This window comes from Pseudophryne corroboree, chromosome 3 (genome assembly GCF_028390025.1).
Source record: "Pseudophryne corroboree isolate aPseCor3 chromosome 3, aPseCor3.hap2, whole genome shotgun sequence".
Taxonomy (NCBI): domain Eukaryota; kingdom Metazoa; phylum Chordata; class Amphibia; order Anura; family Myobatrachidae; genus Pseudophryne; species Pseudophryne corroboree.
Genome location: NC_086446.1, coordinates 563,341,234 through 563,349,378, shown reverse-complemented (window position 1 = coordinate 563,349,378; position 8,145 = coordinate 563,341,234). Strand labels below are relative to the sequence as shown.

The window sequence follows — 8,145 nt, the reverse complement described above, 5'->3', positions numbered from 1 at the left end:
CCGCAGAAATTGCGAACATCTCTGCCAGAGGCGTTTGCAGGATGGGTGTGTGTGGCAATGCTCCATTTCCAAGCGGGGGTGGCTAAGGGGAAACGGGGGCGTCAACGTGGAAACAGTTGGCATGACGGGGGCGTAATCAGGGCAGCTGCGTGACATCACACGCAGCCGCCGATATCAGAAACGTGGCTGCATGCCTCCTGCCGACAGGAGTCAACCCTAATTTCTGCGATGAAGCAGAAATTGCGATCGCAACTACTGCTTCATCGGCGGGGAGGTGGCGGTCAGCATGCTGGGCGGCATTGCCCTGCGATGGTCGGCCCCCAGCATGCGAACAAAAGGATTACAAATTCTGCTAATTAGCAGAATTTGCAATCCTGATTGAATTAGGCCCTATATCTGGGAATGTGCTGCATATATAGATGTAGCTATGCTCAGTTTTGTGCAATGCATACGCATTGTGACATTGCTGGAATGTCTAGTGTGCCCTTGACTACGCACATGCATGTCCCTAAGTATTCATGTAGCGATAGCTGGCTGCGAATAGTCGCAGCCTGGCGCACCATTATTATTACCAGTTATTTATATAGTGCACACATATTCCGCAGCATGCACATATTCCGCTTATTCAGCAATGCTGAACATGGCTACATCTGTAGCATAGAGGGTTAAAAAAAAACATGTCAACAGTGTAACCTTTGTAGTGCGCCCAACATGGCTGCCTCATGATAATGTCAAATATTATCTTAAAACATAAAGCTATACACTGTTACCGTGGAGCCGCTATGGCCGTTAGACTTATTACACACACTACGAACTAAGTACGCTATTTGCGTACTGAGTACCGTATGGATACGCACTTAGCGTATCAGACGCTGTGCCGTGGGCGCGACGCACACGCGGCACGTATGCACACGGATTGAAATACTGTAAACCTTATTAATGAAACAATGTAATGATATGCTTATACTTTAAACCTTAAATAGCACTGGCGATACAAAGTATCCGCAGTGCATACACCTTAACAATGCAGGTTAATCTAAAACAGGTTAAACAAGTTAATCTACTTTAAAAGCCCAGGCAGGAAAATGAAAACACAACACTGTTTGTGGTAAACCACTGGACTCTAACACCACAGTGGATTATTCAGAGAAAAGGGGTAAACAGGTACAAGTTATACTCTACAGGCTAACAAGGAAATCTAAACAGAATAACAGAGAATAATGGCTACAGAGAATATACATACGTGGGGAATCATTTGCAAGCGCAACCTGGATCCAGTTCTCAGCTATCAGGGAGAAAGCCTTCAGAGTCTTGTGTGTTAACAGAAATTTGGTTTGGTTCCACACAGGAAAAATATGGTAATGATGAACATAGATTAATACACAGATTGTAGAAAACTGTTCAGGGAATGACCAACGATACTAAATTTCAATTTAAAGATTCTTAATGAAGACATCTAAATAATTATTAGGGTTGGTGGTGCTCCCAGAGTCAGTAATAGTTAAAGCAAAGAGAAGAAAAAAGAAAGACTCTGTGTTGGGGCACGCTTAGAAATTAGAAATAAGTTTATTAAAACTTAACATTTAATTGGTAATGAATAAAAGTAATAAGGAGTTTGATACAAAAAAATTGTTCAAGAACACAAAGTAAACATATGTATTGACAAAGATCAGGATAAGCCTGATACAAAATTATGGGCACCTGTGGTGAAAAATATACTGAAAAACATAAAAAAATAAAAAAATATAACAAAATTTTTTAAATATTATTAAGGTGCCTGAGTTAATCAAAATTCAAAATTAGGGTAGAGGTAAATGATATGTACATATAATCACCGCAGTGACAATTGTAGGTAAGCACCTAATCAAAAAACCTCATGGGAATAGATGAGAGGCACAAAGGTTCATAATTGAAATGTCAAATGACAAAGGGTAATCACCTGGTAGAGATTCTGTTTGCTAAAAGGCTAGATCCTTATAGATAACAAAGCATTTAAGAGAAAAGTATGATTATTAAAGATACACAAAAGCATTGATATATAAGCCTAAAGGCAAAGCCAAATGTAGATGAGTAGAAGGTTTGCGGGAAAGTTGGATAAGGAATAGGTAAGTTCAGAAGTTGCTCTAACACTTCTGCTGTTTGTGATCAGAGGTCACAATCTTACTGCACCTGATATTCCCAAGGGGTCACCCTACTAGGTACTGATCAGGCTTATCAGCGCTTAGCTTCCAAGGTCGGATGAGATTGGGCGTTGCTGCTGAAATATGGCAGTAATAAACACTAAGATACAAATGAGAGAGTGTAATGAGTAGTGAGCAACAAGGTACTTCTGCTGTCCAGTTTCTAGCGCAGATTCTCTGTTGCTGTGAGCATTGCAGAGAGTGGTCTCGCATCTGGATGAGAGGGTACTAAAAATAGAAGTGAGATATGCTCAGAATAGGAAGGAAACCCTGCCTTCTGCTGTCCACTGTCTTATATAAATATATAGCGGACAGTGGATGAGAGAGGTGGGTTAGGCTTACCTATTGAGAAAAAGGTGGTGGGAAAATTAGACGAAGGAGGAGAAATGGTAATGTGGTGAGATCACAAATTAACAAAAAATTAAGTAATTATGAAATAAAACAATCATGAAATCAACGATTAATTGGAAAAAGGAAAGTAAACACAGACTGCATGGTAAAGGCTTACCAAAATGGGTATAAGACCCTGTTTATGCAGAAGGGATTCTACAAAAAGGTATTACATTTAAAAGGAAATACCAAAAAGTGGTTTAAAACAATAATTAAGGATCAAAAATAGCAAACATAGAAAAAGCAATATTGATTATATATCAGTATCAGTTAAATAACTGGAGTCCAAATGGGCACATACAATACCAGGGAGTCCCAGAAAGTGATCTGAACTAAAAGGAGTTCAGCATCACTGAGCACAGACGGACCGTTTCACCAGGGTGGCTTGTTCACTGTGGCAGGAAAATGAAAACACAACACTGTTTGTGGTAAACCACTGGACTCTAACACCACAGTGGATTATTCAGAGAAAAGGGGTAAACAGGTACAAGTTATACTCTACAGGCTAACAAGGAAATCTAAACAGAATAACAGAGAATAATGGCTACAGAGAATATACATACGTGGGGAATCATTTGCAAGCACAACCTGGATCCAGTTCTCAGCTATCAGGGAGAAAGCCTTCAGAGTCTTGTGTGTCCAAGCCTGCTGCAAGCTCTATTTATTCACTTCATCCAAAACAATACAATGGTCACTGTAATCTCATTGTTCATTGGACACAGGGATATGTCTCTACATTACAGTAAAGGTCATAGGTGGATTTGAATAGGTAGGCGATGTCCTTCCCCAACTGCTCTGGTGGGAGGTATCCTCTGGATTCCAGCCGCATGTGTAATTTACAGCAAATACAGTTAATGTTCATAATCTACTTCTGTACATAAATATACGCAGCGAGCGATCCTTTTCTAACTAACACCGGAATGTTACCCTTAAAATACCCTACAGCTGGATACTAGACACCACCTTTCATCCTTTATCTGACCCTTCCTATCATGCAAAGAGGAATCCTTCTGTCCAGGAACTGTTTAAACTAATCATACTCGCTGACATGGTCTAGGGGAACAATATCTACAAAATGCACTATTTGGGTTAAATATGCTACGTTTGAGTCGCACGCTACACGCTCACAAACTCCGCCGTAAATACACATATCATGCGCACGAGTCGCTAGAGCGTCTCTTACGCAACTTGCGGGTATGTGTACGCACGGGGGACCAGGTGCATGAGCAGCGTGCATGTGCATGAGGGGTTAGTACAAAGGATATGTATCATGATATTTTTCGACTTTGACAGTCCACCCTTTGGCAGTCAACAATAACTGCCACTATCTAAACAATTAAGCAGAAAAATATACAATACCATGAAATACCTATAAATGATTGGGTGGAGGGAGGAGAGGAGAAGGTGGTAAATGTATGACCTAGTGGGATAGTAAAAGCATGTATGTATGAAATTCATGTCTGAGGGGGCATGTATCATCGTGCCGTACATGTTCTAGATAAGCTTCGAGGTATTGCGAAGTATACATTAAATCCTTCTTATCCCGTATTAAGGGTCTGTAAGTGGGCCAACAAACACTACCGAGCTCTCTTCGGCTTCTTGTTCCAACAAATGGGGTGCACATTAGTTGATGATACATGGAGGGGGGAAAAACATGTGAGTGCTAATATATGTACCTATATCACCTGTCGACTATGTGTGTCACTACCTGAAGATTGTAGAGATGAAGATAAGACATGTGTTACAAATACATTCATATGATAATGTGTGCAATTGTCCTTGGGTGTCTGTTGAAGTCTTGTCCGGATGGCTGTATCCTTGCTGTGGGTGGTAATCAAAGTCTTTCAAGTGTCCATAAAAAGTCTTTTAAAGTCTCTAAAGTGTCTCTATAAGTCTGTAGAAATGTCCATTAAAGGTCTGTAGTCTTCTCCATCAAAGTCTTTAGTCTCATTCCGAATGGGTGTATTTTTTCCTTGGAGAAAAACAAAGGAGAAACGGGTGAAAGAAACGGACCGTGGAATCACGTCTTATCACAGCATTGTCTCAATTGATGGATCATAAATTAAACCAGTTTGTGTAACAATGCCCCCGCTCCTCAAACTCATCACCTTGGTACTGCGCTTGCACTGCATTAAAATCCGAACACATCTAAATATCAAACCAATCATTATGACAACTCCCAGGATACAAAGGAGACATTTTCCTACATTCACAATAACATGTTGAGCCCATTCTCCTAATCCTTAGAACCAATTGCGTGGGTTCAACCATGAAACCCAGCCGATCAGTTCATTACTCACAGCACTAAGGGTAAGGTTGTGTCTCCTTCGGAACTCCCACTTCAATTGCAAGATATCGTCCATCTTTTGATCTATGACCTCGGTTGGGTCATCAGTGTTGTTTGTGATATATGTACAACACTTCACACCATACTGAGTTGCTAGGGTGACACAATACCCGCCTGTCACCGCTGTGATGTAATTGAGAACCATCCTGTGCTGGATCAGTTCCGTTTTGTAAGCTTGCAATTCCCTCCCAGTATACCTGAAGGTGTCATCATACATCTCGGTGATATTGTCTATCAGGTTCGCTAGCGCATTAATATACCTAAAATTTATAATTCCTCTGGTGGTATGGGTGATATCTAACGCGAGTAGGAATTGAATCCCGGTGGATTTGTGGATCAAATCAGAGGCTGCGTGCTCTGTCCTATCTACTAGGTGTCTCTTAACAATGTGTTCGTAGTGAGTGTGAGTGTAAGGAGCTTGAGCATTGCGGTGAACGTCTTTCATCTTATTATGGGTAATGGTCATTACTTCTGGCAACACTCTTCCAATGTAACACAATCCCTCTGAGTTTGGGGCAAGCCATTTATATGCCTTCCTCCCACATATGAAATATGCATCATCGGGGAGAACATATGGGACAGAATATGACATCACCATATTGCAAACCTTCCAGGTGAAAAATCCTATCCCTAACTCTCTCCTCTGTTCAGTACACGTATCAGGCTGTATGATATGCGCACAGTATCCTGGTGATACTTCTCCAACCCGCATGGTCCTACTTCCTAGAGTATACCTATACCGAAAATATCTCCCACCGTCGGCTATTTGGCGTATAAGTTCAGGGTCTACGGGCATTCTATCGGCTCTGTGTGAAAATGCCATGGTTTGGTTGTTCCATGTCACTTCCCAATTTCCCGGCTTTCGGGGATTGGAAATGTTAAAACATACTAAGGACCTATCCACATGATATTGGTGGAGCTTCAAACTAGGAGGCCTAGAAATATTACATTTCTTGTCCACCGGTCTCCCACCCCTTAATTCAAGTACCTCATCTATTGTTAAAGGGTATGGTACTAGTCCTGACTTGCTCTGACCTTGAGGTACTTGTGAGCACACCCAGCATTCCATTTGGTTTAAAACCTTACCCACTAATGAGTGATAGTCACTCAATGGATGACGGTCCATGTTGATATTAAGGCTGGACTGACATCTCTGGATGCACCCGTCCTCAACTATGTTTTCACAATTCCTACAGATACAATTCTCCTCAGCTAACAATCCTTCACAATGTCTCCTAGTGTCATGACTACCAGATCGTTTTCTGATACTCGCCTTTGCTCGGTGACTGTGTTGCTCTTGGAATTCTACTAATCCGTCCTTGTCATCAGAACCCATTCCAGATCCTTTCTCAACCTCTCTGGTACTCTCACCGAAATAGACTGTTCTGGTTAACAACAGGGTCAACAGGAAAACCCGGAACGCAGTCTCTTGGGGTAAGTCCATCTTGCAGGAGGAGAAAGAAAGAGTGGTAATGGGAGGTAAAGAAAATAATAGAAGGGATAGAAAACTGGTACGATAACCGCCTCTAGTCTTGCTGTTCTCCTTGCTCAGATGCCATCTCAACAGTGCTGCCTCTCAGTCTTCCCGGAAACGGACACTCCAGTGATACGATATTCTTTCCGAGTCAGCGACTTATCTGTAGGGAGCATAAATCTTGCATTACCATGTGTTTAACTGTTGTGTGAAATACCATCCGTAGAACATGAGAAAACAAAAGGAGAGAGAATAATAAAAAGAAAAAAATTGTCAGATTTCCGTTCACCATCAGGCTGTCACACCAACATGTCTATCGGTATCTCTGCACAGTCTTCCCCCACCAGTATTTCCACTCTCCACCCTCTGTGCATGGCCAGGCACAATGATGCTGGTGAGATATACTGGGGTTGGGCAGACCTCTGAAAAGACCGAGTAGATATGTGACGTTTGAGCTGTAGTTCTGTCGGTGAACCTCAGGGATGAAGAGGAAACATTTAAAGATAAATCACAGAGTTTACCTGGCCGCCCCTTTATCTACAAGATATGATCTACCAACTACATCAACTGTGACCTCAGGTTTACTACCTAGGCTAATAATCAACTTCACTGGCAGCAGATACGGGTGTGGCCCAAAATTTTTCCTATATGATCCCTGATCCCAATTACGTGTGTTATAACTTTGCTCGTGTTCTTGTCTAGGGGGTCTGACTTTATGTGTGCTGTTACAGTTGCTGGCATAATGCCCTTCCCTTTTACACAGATAACAAACTCTTGGCTTCCTCCATGTGCCAGGGGCCTGGGGTTTTGGTCGAGTTGATGCCTCTTCCATTGCTTGGATGCTCATCACCATCAACCGCTCTCCCTGTGCTTCCCTGGTTCTTTGGATATTACGGTCATGCTTGATAGTGGACTCTCTTAATGCAGCCACCGAGATACCTCTCCAGTTAGGTAGAGTGGTTTGTACCCTGGTTCTCAACGTTTCACCCTACTTTGTAAGCAGCTCGCTGACCTCATTAAACCCTAGTGCGCTGGTACACCCCCCCTTGAGTAAGTTTCTTTTAAACCGTCCATTAATACGGACACCGCTACCTCTCTATGATGCACATTATCCTTAATGTCTTCGATCCCAGTAAATCTAGCCATTTCCTGCAGTGCTCGATGGAAATAGTCAGAAGCAGTTCCACCTTCTTTTTGTCTAATGGAGAAGATTTTATTCCACTTGACAACAGTTGGGAAATATACTCCTAATTGCAGATTGATTTGTCGTACATTCTCCTGAGTGTACTCCTCAGTGAGAGGTACTTCTGCGTCTAATTTACAATCAGTAATAAATTTTGCAGGGTCAATATTGGAAGGTAGACATACTCGTAGCACTGTTTGCCAATCTTTGTTTGTGGGTTCGGTAGCATTACCTAATTCTTTAATAAACCTCTGGCATCCGACTAGATCTTTTCTGGGATCGGGAAATTCAGACATAATTGTCCTCAATTTTGCCCGGGACCAGGGACAATGCATAGCAATGTCCTTGACGGGAGTGACTCCCTGAGCGTCAGTCCTCCCATTGGGGACTGCGATCACCCTGACAGGATTTAGTTCAATTACACCATCTTGTGTTGACTCTACAATGTGAGGTGCAATTGTCTGTGCATAATGTACTATACCGTACTTACCTGTGGACACGACCTCACCTGACCCTCCGCTAGGGGGCTTTACTACTGCTCTTACCGATTGGGCCGTGCCCACCTGGGTGT

The 8,145-nt window shown here is 42.3% G+C and overlaps 1 pseudogene; it reads right to left on the bottom strand.

The window, feature by feature from the left end:
* Positions 1 to 2,157: 2,157 nt before the first annotated feature.
* On the bottom strand, positions 2,158 to 2,276 carry LOC134891730 (5S ribosomal RNA; annotated as a pseudogene).
* Positions 2,277 to 8,145: the final 5,869 nt, after the last annotated feature.